The following is a 19,875-nucleotide window of genomic DNA, read 5'->3' on the forward strand; positions in this document are numbered from 1 at the left end:
CAGCCATACGAGGTCCCAGGCGGCAGCCATGGCACTGAACTAAAAATATGCAAGGGCACAGGGCACAGCAGAGCAACAAGGGAAAAGCAAAGCCTAGTTCTATCAGGCTAGTCACTGAAACCAACCGATTGAGCAGGTTTCACACACTGCCCAGGAGACTTGCCTTGTCTGCTAAGCCAGTGTGGGAAATCTCCCTTTCTAATTCAGGAGCAAGCACCAATCCCTTGAAGATTTTCAGGGACAGGCTACCAGGAAAGGGCCGGGGCAGTTCAGCCCACATGTCTGTGGGTGCCCTGTTCCCTGTACTTACACTTAGTCCTAGTGCTGCATGATTGAAAACAAATGTTGACCAAGGAGGCACAAAAGTACAAAATGTAATCAGTTCTAAGTGATGTTAAGTTTGATGGTTTTGTAATGGAAAATAACTGCGGTGCTTGAAGGTAGCTGACATAGTTTCAGGCCCTCAGGACCTCAGTACAAAAGGTGTGAGAAAAGCAGAATAGAAGGACAGGACCTGGGGATGGGGAGTATCTGGGACTAGCAGATGTCCAGGGTGGGCACAGATAAACTAACTGATAAGTAAAAGGACAGGATGATTGCTATGCTTGAGGTGTTAATAAACCCATTAAACTGGTGTAAGCATCTACTTAGGGAGTACCCCAGACTAGCAGATGTCCAGGATGAGAGCAGTTAAACTAACTGATAAGTAGAAGGCCAGGATGATTGCTATGTCTGTAATGTTCATTAAGCTTGTTGGGAAAAGTAAACGACCCTTAAAGACCACCACATTTTTGTATGCATGCCGGAAACTTTTTGGAAAATGATGTAATATGCTCAGTGACCACATAAGGATGGCCTGTATAGCAATTCGGGGACACACGTTAGGAGGAGCTATCCCCCGTGTCTCCCGGCGCCGCAGTAAAGAATACCTGCTTGTCAACTTGAAACTGTCGGCGAGTTTGTTCCTGGAGTCTTCTCCGAATCACAACTGAGTCCACATAATACTTTGGAAACACCAAACTAGAGAGCTTGTGGGTTACATGAGTCCCCGTTTGCAAGCAAGAGTATAGAGAAGAGCAGATCTAAATCTCAAAAAATGCAAGCAAAGAGCCACAGGCAATGGCTCTGCCAATGAAAATAACCAAAACAAGAATGCAAATACCAAGTCAGCACATAGGCTAAAGCAGTGTAGCTGGACGGATGAGAGAAACAGACCTGGAATACAGGCAATAGCATTCACTCTACGATGGGAAGTGATGAGAGGCAGAGAGGAAAATACCCACCTAACAGCTATCTTGACAGAGATGAAGGAGACAGAACTAAATATCCCGGGAAGGAAAAAAAAAAATCAGCAAACAGCAACACATGCACTGATTGAGAACACTGACAAGAGGAAGATGCCTCCAGAGTGGCTTTAGCTAATTCAAACACTTGCCATGTACAAACACTACAAACTAATCCCAGCAACACTGATAAGCCACAGTATCAGACTGTAGGTCCAGCTGCTCATGATACACAGTAAAACCATTTGGAAATGCCCGAACAAATGCCATAAGGAGCTCAAAACGCCAGGAATGTTATCACAAAACCTACACAGTACTTGACACGCACAAGCACTGTCATCTGTCCATGCTCAGCACTTGTGAATGACAGCCTGGAATCTGCCTGGAGGGCACCACCACAAACAGGGGAAAGGAGGATGCCAGGGCTGTGTTGCCAACCCAGCCCAGATCCAGCCATGCTCTGAAACAAAGATTTGCCTGGATGTAAATATGGGGGGGGGGGAAGGGGGAATAAATACTTTAACAATGGACAGCAAAACAATGCTCCTCAAAACCTTTCAGTTACTCTAAAGAGAATCTCAGTTGCATTGGGGAATGCCCATGCCCCAGAAAACACAGGGAATCACATTTTTAGAGTCTGTACAACTCCACTGAATTCAATATAGCTATGTACCAGCAATGAAAAGAAAATCAAACACTTAAAAGATAGCTATGAGACTAACAGTGCAAGCAAAAAGTACAGGAGGGATTTGCCATCAGTAAAGACATGGTTGCAAGGGTAGTCCAGCTCAAGATTTGACTGGAGGGCTAAAAAAAGGTTGTGCTTTCAGTGACAAAAACATGCTTTAGATCATAGAAGTGACAAAAAAGGACACAAAAGTCATTAAGAGAAACAAGAACAAGAGAAGCTGCCAAGCAAAGAAGGCAGCTTCTACAATACAGACTCCAAGGACCATAAACAACATAGCAGAGAGGGGTATCTGGGCTTCACTTGTCAATCAATTGTGAGAAGCAATGGAAAATGTCAAAAGAAAGTTGTAGCACATTAAGAGACAGGGCCTCAAATCAGAGGTTCAGAAAGGGAATAAATGTGAGGGTGGTCCGAGTAGCAGTCATGTTTTTCCTTTGTGTGAACCAAAAGAAAGTTGTAGCACATTAAGAGACAGGCTACATAACTTCCATACCACAGCACGTCATGCCCGGGGTGAGGGGTAACTGGGAGTGACCCGGAAGGACAGGGGTTTCCGGGTGGAGCTCGTTTCTCTTGGCCGGTGGTATCGTATTCTCTTCCCTTGTTATTTTCCCTTATCATTGTTGTAGCTGATAGTAGCGGTGGTGATTTGTTGCTGGACTGTTTTTGTCTCAACCCGTAGGAGTTGCACTCTCTCGATCCTCCTCCCCGTTCCTCCGGGAGCGGGGAAGGGGGAGAGCCCCGGTGCGGGGAGGCAGGGGGGAGACGGACACGGACCTCGATTGTTGTCAGCTCGGCACCACTCACTGGGAGTGAGTGAACAAGCTACCTGACTGGGTTTAAACCACGACAGTTCTTTTTGGCGCCCAACGTGGGGCACGAAGGGTTGAGATAAGAACAGATCTGACTGGATTGATAGTCACTCGTCACAATGCTGATTTATTGGCTCTCAAGGTTGTTCCTCTTGATCTCACAGTTTCAGTATATGATATCTTACGTCCATCCGGTACTTGCTGTATTAGTGTTTTTCAAGTATGGGGCTTGGGCTAAGGTTTTTATCCCATTGTACTTTATGGTAATGACTTGTAATACAATAGAATCATTGATCATGAAATTGATCTGGCTTATGTTCCCAGTGTGGTCACCACCTTTATACTTTGGGAGGTATATGATGGAGGTGCTTAGCAATTACACATCTTTTTTCTCCTTCTCAGGTGCTCAACCTGGGAAGGAGACATCCTTTTACCCTCCTAGTCGTCCCCCCAGACCATTTACATTTGAGAGTTTTGAATTTTTTGAATGGCCTTTTAATGCTGTTGAGACTTGTTTGCTGATGGTGATGGGAATCACCATGCTAACACGCATACAGAGTGTGTTTTACCCACTACTGATTTCAAGAGTTAAGCAGATTCAGGTTTGGGTCTTGTCTGGGGTCAAACGACGATGTAGGAGGACCGAGAGATTTTCCCTGAGGCTGGACAGCCATGAGTGGCAGGGTGTGTGGGATAGTATGGGCAAGTATCTAGGTCAGTGGGCCCCTCCAGTACTTTGGAATTTCACTACTGAACAACTGCAAAATCCAGAAGAATTAGTAAAACACTTAAATGAGGTGTGTGGTCATTCTGGCCATACCAGAGATGGACAAATCATGGCAACGTGCTGGGGCTTGGCCTATGCTTACAGGGCCTTGTTCAACACTATCCAGCACCTTCAAAAGGAAAAGAATGTCGGCGGATCTGAGGGCAAAGCAACAGTCGCTACTCAAACTTTGGCTGCAATGAACAGCACAGCTGTCCCAGTGGCAAGTACAGCAGCTGCTCAAACTTCAACTGCAACAGACAGCGCGGTTACCCCAGCTCCAAGCACAGTAGCTACACCACCCCCAGTAACAAGTACAGTTGCTACTCAAACCACAGTGATAATCACTGCAGCCAAACCAGAGGACCAATTCGTACCAATATCAGTTGCCCCTGTACGCAAGAGAACAAGCAAAAAGGAGGCAAAAAGGGTGAAGCGAGATGAAGAACCAATGAATTCACCACCCGGTCCAGAATCTGATCAGGAGTCATCATCACATGACGAAGAAGAAGAAGAAGAGGTAACTTCTCGACCTCGGACCTCAACCGAGCTGCGGAATATGCGAAAAGATTTTACCCGTCAACCAGGGGAGCACATCATCACCTGGTTACTCCGATGCTGGGACAATGGGGCTGATGGTCACGAACTAGAAGGTACAGAAGCCAAGCAGCTGGGATCACTTGCTAGAGAAGGGGGAATTGACAAAGCAATTGCAAGAGAGAAAAAGTCCCTCAGCCTTTGGAGGAGGCTCTTGGCAGCTGTGAAAGAAAGGTTTCCGTACAAGGACGATGTTACGAGTCGTTCGGCCAAGTGGAATACTATAGACAAAGGCATCCAGTCTCTGAGGGAATCGGCCATCGTAGAGATGATCTATCACATCAAGCCGAATAACGGGGATACACCTATAGATCCAGATGAAGTTGAATGTACACGACCCATGTGGCGAAAACTTACACGGAATGCACCGTCATCATATGCCCATTCATTGGCAACAGTAACCTGGAATGACATAGTACCACTAACAGTGGATGAAATGGTTCATAAACTCCGAGAGTTCGAAGACAATCTCACCCCTTCCATCATCTCAGCTGTGAAAAAACTGTCCCAGGACATCGAACAATTGAAGGACAATCTATCTGATTTATCCGGCTCCTCACGTGTACCAACACACGTCTCAGCTATTAACAAAAGGCGTCCTATTGTTCAAGAGAGGAGATACAGGAGGTATACGCCACGGGGTACCCTATGGTTTTACCTGCTGGATCACGGAGAAGACATGACAAAGTGGGATGGAAAACCTACTTCAGCTTTGGAGGAACGGGTGAGTGAACTGAAGAGGGGAGCAAGGGCCAAGACTGATCGTCCCATGAGAGCTACGGCTTCAGTCTCTGGTGATCAGTTTCCCAGATGGAGTGGAAGAGCTGATTTTACTCCAGCTCCTGTGATAAAGAAGAATAATCCCTTTCAACACGACTTAAGTGTCCAATGCTGTGACGACTGTTAGAGGGGCCCTGCCTCCAGCCAGGTGGAGGTAGGGGACAATCGGATTTACTGGACTGTGTGGATCAGATGGCCTGGCACATCAGTCCCACAGAAGTATAAGGCTCTAGTAGATACCGGTGCACAGTGTACCCTGATGCCATCAAGCTGTCAAGGGGTGGAACCCATCTATATTTCTGGAGTAACAGGAGGATCCCAAGAGTTGACTGTGCTGGAGGCTGAAATCAGCCTGACTGGGAGGGAATGGCAAAAGCACCCTATTGTGACTGGTCCAGAGGCTCCATGCATTCTCGGCATAGACTACCTCAAGAGAGGGTACTTCAAAGACCCAAAAGGGTACCGGTGGGCTTTTGGTATTGCTGCTTTGGAGACTGAGGAAATTGAGCAGCTGTCCACCTTGCCTGGTCTCTCAGAAGATCCCTCTGCTGTGGGGTTGCTGAAAGTTGAAGAACAACAAGTGCCAATTGCGACCACAACAGTGCACCGGCGGCAATATCGCACCAACCGAGACTCCCTGATTCCCATCCATCAGCTGATCCGTAGACTGGAGAGTCAGGGGGTGATCAGCAGGACCCGCTCACCCTTCAATAGCCCCATATGGCCAGTGCGAAAGTCTAATGGAGAATGGAGACTAACAGTAGACTATCGTGGCCTGAATGAAGTCACACCACCATTGAGTGCTGCCGTACCGGACATGCTAGAACTTCAGTATGAACTAGAGTCAAAGGCAGCCAAGTGGTATGCCACGATTGATATTGCCAATGCATTTTTCTCAATCCCTTTGGCAGCAGAGTGCAGGCCACAGTTTGCTTTTACTTGGAGGGGTGTCCAGTTCACTTGGAACCGACTGCCCCAGGGGTGGAAACACAGCCCTACCATCTGCCATGGACTGATCCAGACTGCACTGGAACAGGGGCAAGCTCCAGAACACCTGCAATACATTGATGACATTATTGTGTGGGGCGATACAGCGGAAGAAGTCTTTGAGAAAGGGAGGAAAATAATCCAAATCCTGCTGAAAGCCGGTTTTGCCATAAAACGGAGTAAGGTCAAGGGACCTGCACAGGAGATTCAATTTTTGGGAATAAAATGGCAAGATGGACGTAGACAGATCCCCACAGATGTGATCAACAAGATAACAGCAATGTCTCCGCCAACTAATAAGAAAGAAACGCAAGCTTTCTTGGGTGCAGTGGGGTTCTGGAGAATGCACATCCCAAATTACAGTTCGATTGTAAGCCCTCTCTATCATGTGACCCGGAAGAAGAATGATTTTAAATGGGGCCCTGAGCAGCAACAAGCCTTTGAGCAAATTAAACGCGAGATAGTTCATGCAGTAGCCCTTGGACCAGTCCGGACCGGACCAGATGTAAAAAATGTACTGTACACTGCAGCTGGGGAGAACGGTCCTACCTGGAGCCTCTGGCAGAAAGCTCCAGGGGAGACTCGAGGTCGACCCCTCGGCTTTTGGAGTCGGGGATATAAAGGATCTGAGGCCAGCTATACCCCAACTGAGAAAGAAATACTGGCAGCCTATGAAGGGGTTCGAGCTGCTTCGGAAGTGATTGGCACTGAAGCACAGCTCCTTCTGGCACCCCGGCTGCCCGTGCTGGGCTGGATGTTCAAAGGCAGGGTCTCCTCTACACATCATGCAACCGATGCTACATGGAGTAAATGGGCTGCACTAATTACACAACGAACTCGAATAGGAAATCCCAGTCGTCCAGGCATTCTAGAAGTCATCATGGACTGGCCAGAGGGCAAAGATTTCGGAATGTCACCAGAGGAGGAGGTGATGCGCGCTGAAGAGGCCCCACCATATAATAAACTGTCAGAAAGTGAAAAGCAGTATGCCTTGTTTACTGATGGCTCTTGCCGTATTGTGGGAAAACATCGGAGATGGAAGGCAGCTGTATGGAGTCCCTTATGACAAGCTGCAGAAACTGCTGACGGAGAGGGTGAATCGAGTCAGTTTGCCGAGGTGAAAGCCATCCAGCTGGCCCTGGACATTGCTGAACGAGAAAAGTGGCCAGTACTTTATCTCTATACTGACTCATGGATGGTGGCAAATGCCCTGTGGGGGTGGTTGAAGCAGTGGAAGCAGAGCAACTGGCAACGCAGAGGTAAACCCATCTGGGCTGCTGCACTGTGGAAAGATATTGCTGCCAGGGTGCAGAACCTGGTGGTGAAGGTACGTCATGTAGATGCCCATGTACCCAAGAGTCGGGCCACTGAGGAACACCAGAACAACCAACAAGTGGATAAAGCGGCTAAGATTGAAGTGGCTCAGATGGACTTAGATTGGCAACGTAAAGGTGAATTATTTTTGGCCCGGTGGGCCCATGACACTTCAGGCCATCAGGGCAGAGATGCAACATATAGATGGGCCCGTGACCGAGGGGTGGACTTAACAATGGACACTATTGCCCAGGTTATTCATGAGTGTGAAACATGTGCTGCAATTAAACAAGCCAAGCGGTTAAAGCCTCTTTGGTATGGAGGACGATGGTTGAAGTATAAATATGGGGAGGCCTGGCAGATTGACTATATCACACTGCCACCAACCCGCCAAGGCAAGCGCCATGTGCTTACCATGGTGGAAGCAACCACCGGGTGGCTGGAAACATACGCCGTGCCCCATGCCACTGCCCGGAACACCATCCTGGGCCTTGAGAAACAAATTTTGTGGCGACACGGCACCCCAGAGAGAATTGAGTCAGACAATGGGACTCATTTCCGGAATAACCTTATAGATAGTTGGGCCAAAGAGCATGGCATTGAGTGGGTATATCACATCCCCTACCATGCACCAGCCTCTGGGAAAATCGAACGGTACAATGGGCTGTTAAAAACTACACTGAGAGCGATGGGTGGGGGAACTTTCAAGCATTGGGATACACACTTACCAAAGGCCACCTGGTTGGTCAACACCAGAGGATCTGCCAACAGGGCTGGCCCAGCCCAGTCAGAACTGTTACATATTGTAGAGGGGGACAAAGTTCCCGTGGTGCATATGAAGAATTTGCTGGGAAAGACAGTCTGGGTAATTCCTGCTTCAGGTAAAGGCAAACCCACTCGTGGGATTGCTTTTGTTCAGGGACCTGGATATACTTGGTGGGTAATGCGGGAAGATGGGGAAGTCCGATGTATACCTCAAGGGGATTTGATTTTAGGGGAAAACAGCCAGTGAACTCAATTGTATGCTGTTGCCTGCTGTGTAATGCTTTTATAGCCCATCAACTAGATGTCTCCAGGTCACAAGCGACTGGCCCTGACTTCCCTCCAGCCATCATCCCAACAGAGAATGAACTTTGAACATCATGGACCGAATGGACTCGGCAGCATTATAGGGATTGGTCCATGCACTAAGAAAATGATTTTTCCTCTTGGTCTGTATGTATATGGATGTATATATGTGGGAGAGCGATGGTGTATTGAAAAATGTGGGATCTGAGCACGACGTGAATGGTATGGAATAAGGGGTGGATAATGTCCTGGGTTCCGCAGTAGCAGTCATGTTTTTCCTTTGTGTTAACTGGTACAGTGCTGTGTTTTGACTTCCAGTTTGAGAACAGTGTTGGTGAAGCCGATGTTCTCGGTTGTTGCTAAGTGATGTTTACCCTGACCAAGGACTCTGTGAGGCTCATGCTCTGCCAGGGAGGAGGGGAGGCTGTGAGGAAGCAGAGACGGGGCGCCTGACCCGGGCTAGCCGGGGAGGTATTCCATACCACAGCACGTCATGCCCAGGGTGGGGCGTAATTGGGAGTGACCCGGAAGGACAGGGGTTTCCGGGTGGAGCTCGTTTCTCTTGGCCGGTGGTATCGTATTCTCTTCCCTTGTTATTTTCCCTTATCATTGTTGTAGCTGATAGTAGCGGTGGTGATTTGTTGCTGGACTGTTTTTGTCTCAACCCGTAGGAGTTGCACTCTCTCGATCCTCCTCCCCGTTCCTCCGGGAGCGGGGAAGGGGAGAGCCCCGGTGCGGGGAGGCAGGGGGGAAGACGGACACGGACCTCGATTGTTGTCAGCTCGGCACCACTCACTGGGAGTGAGTGAACAAGCTACCTGACTGGGTTTAAACCACGACACATAATAAAACTGAACATCAACAAAACAAGCAAAGTACAGCCCACTTACCCCCTTCCTGCAGAAAAATGACATCAGAAGTGGGCTCAGAGGATCACCTGGGAGCTCATATATAGGCCTGGCTGGAAGAAAGAAAAAAACCCAAGTCACCCCTCATGTCATTCTTGACAAGGATGCCAGCAGCACTTGCTCCCCTCAGGACAGTGCCACAGCCTCTGACTAGAACCCTTTGCTGACCTTTGCTTCAGCCCCAGCACAGACCATGCTAACACAAATGAGTTTGGCTGTGTGAGAAAAATAAGGGTTTGTACACATTTATTCTGCTTTGTTTAATTTTATCTTATTTCACAGTGCATCTTTGAAAATCCTAATAGATGGCAGTTCACATCATTGAATGATTATTAACTGCTGCAGCATGGTAAATGAGAACCTTAGCTTAAGTGTCAAGTTCCAGTTTTCAGCAGTGTCAAATGTTAACTTCAGAAGTTATCTAAATAAAAATTAAGACCTTTGAATAAAACTACTTTTAAACCCTAAAGAATAAGTTTTGACTCTGTTGCTCAGCCAGTCATTTTCAAGGTATTTAGTTTCTGGGAGAGATTTCAGCTAAATTTTAATAGTGTGGTAAAACTTCCGAGTGTGATTAGTTGTCCTGGGTTCAGCAGTAGCAGTCATTTTTCTCCTTCTTGGTAGCTGGTGCAGTGCAGTGTTTTGACTTTCAGCTCGGGAACAGAGCTGATAACAAGGATGTTTTGGTTTGGCCAAGGACTTTGTGAGCCTCATGCTCTGCCAGGGAGGAGGGGAAGCCGGGAGGAAGCAGAGACAGGACACCTGACCTGAACTGACCAAAGAGGTATTCCATACCACAGCACGTCATGTCCAGGATGTAACTGGGAGTTAGCCGGAAGGGCTGGGAGACGGCAGGGTTGGAGGAGGTATCAGTCGGTGCTTGGTCGGGCTAGGAGGGGGGGGGTGAGTTATTGGTTGGCTGGTGGTGAGGTGTTGTATTCTCTTCCCTTGTTATTTCCTTTATCATTGTTATTATTGGTGGCAGCAGCAGTGATTTGTGTTACACCTTAGTTACTAAACTGTTCTTATCTCAACCCCTGGGAGTTGCATTCTTTTCGATTCTCCTCTCCGTCCCCCCGGGAGTAGGGGGAGGGAAAGAAGGGGGGGAGTGAGTGAACAAGTTACCTGACTGGGTTTAAACCACGACAAGTTAAAGCATCTACAGAACCTAGGTTTTAAATTCCCACTTGAACTATCTAAGTAAAGTAACTTGTAATATGTTTCAGAGCTTCTAATAATTAAAGTTTACAGTAAATCCACAGAATTCAATAGAATTAACTGGCTATAAATCTCAGAGCATAAAACTGGCTTGCAGAGGTAGCATGTCAGTGATATCCAGCCTTTCTGCAAGGTGCCAACCATTGAGCAAGCTGATTAGTCAGTCTTTGATTAACTGGCTGCTGTGTAAGAGTCAGGGTCAATCTACTCAATTAGGTGAAGGTCTGGTGGACATCAGAGATGTATATCAAAACCTACAGCAAAAGCTTCAACACAAGATGAGAACATACCAGCAGCCTTTCTTCTCTGCAAGGATCCCTCTCCCCCAGGCAGCCTGCTCTCCAGCCATAGCCATAAGTGGATGCTGAGGAAAAAGCAAAAGCAGAACACCACAGGTGCATTGAGTAGCCTTCACACCTCCAACCATATTCATTTCCAAGGATTTTTGAGCCTGACATGGTTAATTGTTTTCTTCCAGGTACTTAACTAGCTTCCCACTGAACTCAGGTACACTTTTTGTGCCCACCAGAGATCTCTTCAGCAGAGACCTCTGCAGACCTACCACCCACTGCATGAAGGTCCAGCTCTTTCTGTTCCTCCTCAAGCTGGCTTCCTCTGGTAGCCTCCAGGCCTTGTGAGGTAGCGAAAAGCAGTCCCTGCCCACCTCCCCATTACTACTCACATAAGTCTGTATATCTGATGATCCCCCAAAGTTTGTCTCTTTTCACAGTTTACGAGTCTTTGTCAATCAGTCATGCCCAGCACTAGAAACATCCACACTGTTGACCTCACTGCCTCTTCCAGTTCTGCTATATCCTTTTGGGAGTGAGGCGGCCAACACTGTGCACAGTACTCAAGGTAAACTCTAGGTTTACCTGGGCTGTTACTCAACAGCACAGTGGTGCTTCCTACAACAAAGGACAGCTTGTTGGTAAGATGAGGCAATTCCCCATCTTCAGAGCATTGTGCCAAGGAGTGCATAGACACAGACTGCAACCACCTTTCACCTTCCAGCAGCAAGCCCCATGCTGTTGCAGAGGAGGAGGGACTCACATAAGGGGGACACAGCAAGATAAAGCTCAAGGGAAGACAAAACCCAGTGGGAAACTGTAACCCCCAAATCCAAGAAGCAGGAGAATATGAGAGCAAGTGAGGCCAGTGGGCAAATGGTGTGACTTGTTAAAAAAAAGCACAAATAAAGATCAGTTTAAAACCAACCAGATTGTAACACTGGTCCATGAGACTGCAGGAGACTGGGTATGTAGACAGAAAACAAGAATAATTTGAAACCACCCCACACAGACTGGGAAACTATCTTGACAGGATGATGAAAACACTCTATTTTTAGACATTATAAATAACTACTTAAAAAACTGTAATAGAAAAGCAGCTCATCCCCAATGACACATTGTTCAGCATCCTATAGAAGAAAAAAAAACCCAAACCCACAGAAATCTAAGCAATAAACTTGGATCTGAAAAAGCAGAACTACATAAAAATCAGTGTAGCAGTAAAAAGAAATAGCTGGAAAGCTGCAAACACTTCCAGGAGATCATGTACAGGTACTATAGGAAAGCATCAGGATACTTACATCATTAATTCAAAATACTTTAAAAGGACTAAAAAAATCAATTTGTTGTTTGGGGCTGAACAGCAGATTAAGGCCACTACTGGCAGTAAAGACAAAAAGGGGAAAATGAATATCCTTCAGAATGTGAATATCACGTTCAAAGGAGCAAAAGAAGAAAAGATCATGAACTTCTGGCAAGTTAAACGTGGAATCATAGGAGGGCAGACCAAAAAACAACTGTGGTAAGCAACTTCCTAGCAGCATGAAAATTTAATTACAACTCTTTTTCAAGTGTTGCAGAAATAGGGCACCTTCCTGAGAGCTTGTGGGGTCAGAGATGCTGAAGGTACACAAGGAACACTCATGACACTAGGCCTAGAGAGGAAAGCCAAATTTTGCAGCAGTGTTACCCGTAAAGAAGCTGAAGGACATAATTCAGCTATTTTCACTTATGAAAGGTATCTCAGTGACTGTCCAACCAGTTCTTTGAAAACAGCACAGCATTCAGTAACAAGGCAGATAAATATTATGAAAACTAGTGAATAAGACCACAAAAACACCCTTGCCATGACAAATCCATACTACACTCCCATTTCTTCAATGCAGTGCAGAAGTCTTGAAAAGGTTATAATAGACTCACACGGACAAGCAACTTGGATAATGAGGGGTCTGAAATAGCTTCTACTCAAGTAAAAACTTCACTTTTTCAGATAGAGAAAGAGGTAATTATGGGATTAGCACAGGAATGGAGGGGCAATAAAATGGTAAGTGGTATGGAGGTGGCAAATAAGGAATGAATTATAACTACTTTGTAGAAAAGAACTAGAGGGCACACAACAAAATGAGTCGGTATCAGGTACAAAACACAATGCACAGAAATAACCCCTAAAGCAACACAAGACTATGAAACTCACCCCTGTAGGACAATGCAGGGTCTGGGAGCACAATGGGTTCAAAAAGCAAACAGACAAATGGAGTATGGGTTCATCACAGGCTAACAAACATAAAGACCATACTTTCAGGGTTACAAGTCCCCAGACTGCAGTCAGAAGCCAAACACACAGCCAAACCGCTCTTAAACATTCTCCCCAGGTACTTGCTACTAGCCAGCACCAGGGACCTTTGCTTTGACGCAGCACAACCATTCTTCTGGCAGCACCCCCCAGATTGCTTTTCTGCTTAACTTTTTAAGTTACTTTGAAATCTAAATACAATCCAAACTGTAAGATTGCAAGCTGTTAACAAAGGATGAAAAATTAACTGCTTGGTTTGCAGCTTTCACTCAGTAGACCAAACAAATAAACTGCTCCAATAGCTTCATCTTTCAAGTAAATCTTTCTGATCATTTGCTTTAACTTCAGGAGTAGGAGTCCTGGCAGAAAAAGGTACCTGATAGCTAATTCATGCTGCTAATCACCCAGTGACTGACAGCATCACCCCAAGTGATATGCTGTGGACACACAGTCAATACCAGTCCCCTGGTCCTGCAATTCAATTGTACAAAAGTTGGATATTGTATAATCCCAGCTCTCCCCTAAACTAGGGCGAGGCATTAATCTGGAACCTTACCTTTATTCATTTTACTATTTATTTATTTATTTTACTAAGATGCTCTCAATTTATGCCAAGCAGCACAAGGAAATGTTTCTGCTTTAGCAGTGAAACCTCTACCAGGCCATGATCTCCTCCAGCCTGGAGTCTGTTCTGCCACAAGGATAAGTACTTACCAGTGGTAACTCTCTTGGCCAGATAACATCATTCCAGCAATGGCAAAGCAGCATCCTTCTTTCAGCCTCAGCGATGTGCATGTAATCAGTGGGAAATTCGAGAGACTAACAGGCAGTTTCATGGACAGGCTTTGCTGCCTGCTGGAGAGGTCTGGAAACCAGTGCACAGGGCACCAGCCCAGCTCTGCCCCACTGGCTGTTACTCACCCTAATGGGCAAGGAAACCAGAGAAGCCTTAGCCCACCCAAGGCAGAAATCATTCCAAGAATAATCATTAATTTTGTGAGGAAGGGAGATTGGAAAAAACATCCAACTGTTTTTTCAATGAAAAGCACTCAACTTGGACAGGAAGTCTCCATATCAGCCTAGATTCCTTTCACTTTTCTGGCAGTTTTTACACAACCAAGTAGGGAAAAAGAGCTCACAGAATGGGGAAAGAGAACAGAGACAGAATGAAGAAAGGAGAGAAGGTAAAGCAGAAAAGGAAAAAACAATGGGAAAGGTGTTGTGCCCCCCCCCGCCGGATGGCAACAGTTCAGCTTCTAACTTTGAAAATGAGATTTTTTTTCCCAGAAAAATTACAGTATCTTTTTATTTACACTTTTCTTTGATGCTGCCAAGCTCAAGGGAAATAAGTTTTGAATAAAAACGTTAAAAACATTTTGACCAGCTTTGCCTGAAACAATCGATTAGTGGTGAAGGGCAGAGCAGGAATAGGGAAAAAAAGAAGAGGCCAGCAGCTGGCCAGCAAACAAAGCCAGCCTGGCAGAGAGAAGGTGGCAGCACCCAGGTTACCAAGCACCTGACAAGTCTGTGTTCAAGCTAACACATCCAGACCTTTATTCCAAACAAGGCTTATCCTTTGAAGGATGCCCTGTGCTATCTTCTCCAGAGAACCCTATCACATGGTCTAGGTCCCTCAGACCCTGCCAGCTCCCTCCAGTGCGGTCCACAGGGCCTCTCAGGTGCCTGTATCTAGCAACATTAATGGCTGGTGCTGAAAACAGATCAGCAGGCTTGTTAGGAGCCAGTCACCACAATGGTGGTCACCAAGCTGGGTTAATATGACTCCAGCCACGCTTCATGCTCTTGAGTAGCTGCTCAGATATATCTGGTAGTCTCCTTTCAGTGCTCAGATTCATGCTCTTCAATTCCTATTCTTTCTTCTACTAATATAGTACATCTCACTGGCATCTCTTAACGCTCCATTTGCTGGCTGGCTGACAGGTCTCAAAAAAGCACATCTTTCCACTTCATGCAATTCTGTTTAATCTTGTATGGAGAAGGTGTATCACTTAAGCAACTTTTTCTACCCCTCCTTTTCTGCATGAAAAAAGAAAGAAGTTTGGAAAAAGAATGACAGCAGTGTTTTAACCTAAACGGGAGCAATTTGCATGCAAATCAGATTTTTCAGGTGCCACAGAAGATGTGGGGGCCCTGCCAATCTGGAGGGAAGAAATAAAAAGAAGGGTGAATTTGAACAAACACTGTTAAATGATGAACCTGCAACTTTCAGTTTCTTCCCTAGGACAAAGTGTCCTGGAGAGAAAGTCTCTTCTGTACTACAACATATTTATTTTCATTCTTATTGACAGTACCATTGTAAGACAAAGAACCTGTTTTTTCTTTTATTTATATGCGTTCTCAAAGCCTCTTGCTTGCAAGTCCTACAAATGTAGTCAATATGTGAGTAGGTGCAGCTGGATATAAAACCAAGTGGGAAGTGGTTTCCTTACCGAACTTGATGAGAAAATGAGTTATACAATCAATAAAGTAGCACCAGACTGTAGAGAAAGAGAGAATCATATGATCTGCTAAACAGCATCCAGACATTATCAGCAATAAATCATGGTGCTATGAAGTTAGCAGAGGCACAACAGAGGTGATAAAGCTGTGGAGAATAGAGGAGCCCCAGGGAAGGCAGCAGTCTGCCACCAGCATTTTAGCTCAACCAGTTCATCACCCCAACAGTATTTCTCCCAAATGTAAGCATTTGTTACACATGGGGAAAAATCCTTATGCTGCAGAGATGGCACTCTTGTCATAAATAGGGTTATTTGCACCTCTCAGAGAAAGACCTTTCAGAAAATTACGTCAGTGGACATTTATGTTCTTCTGGCAGCACTGAAGCAATCTTTTTGGGAACGTGAAGGCACCAAGACCTGTGGCAGGGGATGCCAGAGCACTCCATGCTTAGGACCGCTGCACCACACCACAGAGCAGCTATGTAGCCATTCCAGATCCATAGCACTGCCATAACAGTCATTTTCACAAGAACCTCAACATCAAATTCACCAGTTTTCCCTTATACTTGAAAACAGAGAGCGCAACCTGAGGAAAACGCCTTGTGTTTGCCTTCTCATGGATCTGAACAATGGAACTGCCATACCAGGAAACAGTCTCCAGCACCTAGATTAGTAAATAACCTGCAGCTGCCATTTGCTAACACAAACATACATTGGTCTTGGAAAACCTGTACTGAGCACAAGTTTTGCAAGTACTTGCTCTTCAGCTTTCTACTTTGATGTTCCTGGTATGCCAGTATAATTTACCACCACTGCTCTTAGAGAAGTGTTACACCCTTTCTAAAATAAAACAGAGCTATGTGACAGATCTAAAACAGAGAAATGCATCAGAGCAATTAGCGGTTCTGCTGCTTTTATGGCACTGATTGGTGCTCTCAAGCTAAAAGCCAGTTTTCCAGTGAGAAAAGAGTGGCTCTGCATACGGGCTCCATCTGCCGGTACCCTGCTCTCCAAGCTCTGCTCAGTGTATAGTAAACTGAAACAAAACCTACATAGCCATCACTTAACATTTTTCTTCTCTCAGCCTATGAATTTCAATAAATACACTATCTGTTCATCTTCTGTGTGGGAGTTCAGTCATCTTCTTGGCAGCAATATTATTCTAGAGCAATTACCTGTGTCTTTATCACCTATCATTGTGCATCATCATCTTTTCATCATGTGTAAAAACCAACCACTTTATTACTACAATTTCTGTAGGCAGCCCGGTCCTGTTAGTTACCATGGAGATGATCTGTCAAAAGAAGTCTACATTTAAAGAAGTGAAAGCTGAGAAAAGGAGATGAAAAACACAAAAAGCCTGAAATTAACTTGTTTCTCTAAGTCAGAGTTTAAAACACAAAAAGCACATCTTGGACAGCAACACTGAGATGCCACTAACAACCTAGTTAAGAATCCATCAACCTGCCAATACAGAGGATGTCTCAATGACTCACAAGCATTACTATATGCACAGAGGCTTGGCTTTAATCCCTCATCCAAGTCCCATCACCTGCTCTTGGGAAGGCCAATTTCTTATTAGTATAAATCAAAGATAAAATGGGGGGAGGGAGGACAGGCTGGAACCGCAGGCAGCTGGCAACAGCAATTTTCCCCTCCCTGGTAGTCACTAGCAAGACAGAGGATTTTACATCAGCTGCGCTATAGTTTATACCCATTCCTGAAAGCCTCTTTGAGTTTATCTTTCTCCTCCAACTTCACCCTGGTTTTGCTCCACTTTTGCCCCTCCCATGGACTCCTGCCCAGCTCTGCTCTTTTGCCCCTTCCCTCACATGGAGAGGGAAGAAAGGAAAGCTGCACATGGCTCTCCTCTTTCCATAAAACATATGCACACTTGCAGCTGTTTTACCTCTCTCTTTCTCAATTCCTATATATTTCAAAAGAAGCTGTCAGTGGCAGCTATTTACAGATGCTTGCTCCCTCACCCACACACATACACCCCCTGCCTCACTTTATGAAATTCTGTTTTCCTCTTTGAATGTTTTCATCTCCTCCAGCCTTCCAGCTCCCACCCTTCCAAGTTGTAATTGCTCTCATGTTACTGCAGGAAAAATATTAGCAAAGTACAAAGCACTTGCTGATGCTCTGTGTTTCTAGGATGCGTCATTAGCAGGCTTGAGCTGAAACACGCCAGGCTGCAAACGGCTTTGGCTCTATTCATCTTTGTATCTCTGGAAGAAATAAGCAATCTCAGAGTTGTCCAATTTGTTTAGTATCAAGTACACATGCAGTGAGCTTTAATGATGTGGCCTGTCATTCTGAACTGTGAGAGTACAGAAAATGACCACCTATTCACTATGTTCACAGCTACCTAGCAGAATTATCCCAGTCCTGCAAATCATAAAAAGATAGCTAGGGAGAAAGGAGACAATCTCCAAAAGTTTATCCAGACTTAAAAGCACTTTATTTTCTGTCTGTCCACCCTGAGACACATGGTACTTAATTTTCATAAGTGCTAAGTGTCCATACTTTCCACGGGTTTCCACCTGCATAAAACTTTCTACGTTAGGAAGATGAGTCTAAAGAGCATCAAATTTAGATACTGCAACTAGACAAGATGTCTAGAAATCTGAGACTAATCAACTACCAGGGTATTAGAAAAGGCACTGTAGCAGAAATAATGATCGGGTTCAGCAGCAGAAGGTTCCAGTGCTTAACTTCTGAGAAAAGAAGGAGGGAATATAAAATAGGCAGGAGAGGGAGAGGTTACAGTAAAACAATAGGCAGGAAAGAAAAGAGAGTGATTAAAATAGAAAAATAAAACCCAAAGATATATCAGGAATGCACTGCCATCAGAGTTCAAAGCAGAAATCTCATGGACAAAACAAAAAGAATCAAATCTGCAGATTTGAGAGACTAGTTTAGTTTTCCTGAGAAAATATGAACTAAGCAAGAAAAATCACATTCTGATCTCAAATCTGATCTTCCCTGAAAACTTATTATGAAGCAGAACTTCTTCCCAACTGTCCCCTTAGCAAAAGTGCTATTGAAGAGAGACTGAAACCACAGATAGATCAGACAGTGCAAGTTTCAATCACTGAGGAAATGGCACCCACACACCCTCCTTTAAGGGTGTGGGTCCTGTGTTTCCTCTCTCTCTTTAGATACCTTTCAGTGTCAGGTTGAGCCATCAGCTTCCATATGGCGCTTTATCTTCTACAAGACAGGCCCAGGGAGTGTCACTTCCCTGCTCTTTAGCGTGGCTGGTTGCTGCACAGATTGGATGTAGATGGAGAAGTTCCCAGGCTACAAAGTGGTTTCCAGCATCCTGGGCCAACTTGAGCCGCCACTTGGTAGGCATGCTGTAGAAACTTCTGCTAACCTCATTTTCTCCAGCCAAGCCTTCCAGACAGGCTCAGCAGATGCTGACTCCCTGCACAGGATCTCTGTGCCCTTCCAAGGCAGATGCCCTCAACCAGCAGCATCTGTGCTGCCTCTCTGCCCTGTGCAGAGAGGTGCTGGCAGGCAACTGGGGCAGACGGTGTTTCTGCTTGTCTTCTCCTCTTTCCCACTGACAGGTCTGCAAAGCCAGCCAGAACTGCCCTGACAGGGAACACTGTCTGTCCTGCCCACTGCTGCTGGGAGATGCTCTCCCTGTGGCAGCAACAAGAATAAAAATGGAGTACAGGATAAAGAAGGATTTCTTCTTCTCTTCAGAACAAATCAAATACACACAAACAACCCAACACACACACTGCTCCATAAAATGGCCAAAACATTCACCAGGAATGGGCTTTCCTTGCGGGCAAAGGAGAGAGAACCAGTATGTCCCTTTTCATTCCCCTCCAGAGAGCCAAAAGCATATTTCCCCACTGGTACCCATGAGCTGCTGCAGCAGCGGGATGCCAGATTATGAGTCAGACCAAGCAAGAATTGTTCCCTGTGCCAGGGCAGCACAAGATGGGCAGGCTTGGCAAGGGGAAAGGGTGGCAACATACAGCAACTTCACTAATGTCAGCGAGCCCTGCACAAGGGTCAGCAGGCCAGCACCTTCCCAGAGCAGCCTGCTACAGCCTGGAGCACTGCAAAGCCCACACCACTCCTCCTGCCAATGATCTGTGCCTGGAGAGTGGGCACAAGTGCTCATCCCTCAGCAGCATCACATATCCACAGCTTTCCTAAAAGTCAGTATGACCTAACAGCCACGAGCACAGCTATCACTTTCCCAGTCTTGAACTGGCTGGGACAGAGTAGAGAGAACATGGGGATTGGCTGCATTCAGATGGCACCTGCAACCCATCTCCTCCATGGTCTTACATGATCATCCCTTGGCATGATGATTAACATGTGGACTCAGCACAGATATGTATATCTGCAATCCAAGTGTAAAACAAGCAATGGCTAGATAA

At 45.8% G+C, this 19,875-nt stretch overlaps 1 protein-coding gene across 1 annotated transcript in view; it reads right to left on the reverse strand.

Annotated features, from left to right (window-relative positions):
• Window positions 1–19,875, reverse strand: part of SYT16 (synaptotagmin 16) — a 110,482-nt gene that overhangs the window by 69,078 nt on the left and 21,529 nt on the right. The window contains exons 2-3 of the mRNA XM_062630754.1: window positions 10,715–10,788; window positions 9,178–9,259 (exon numbers count right to left, since the gene is read on the reverse strand). The gene's annotated coding sequence lies outside the window, so the exon portion shown is untranslated. The remainder of the gene's footprint in view (window positions 1–9,177; window positions 9,260–10,714; window positions 10,789–19,875) is intronic.

This window comes from Pezoporus occidentalis, unplaced genomic scaffold (genome assembly GCF_034315485.1).
Source record: "Pezoporus occidentalis ecotype Australia unplaced genomic scaffold, CSIRO_AGI_Poc_V1 ctg36, whole genome shotgun sequence".
NCBI classification, from domain to species: Eukaryota; Metazoa; Chordata; class Aves; order Psittaciformes; family Psittacidae; genus Pezoporus; species Pezoporus occidentalis.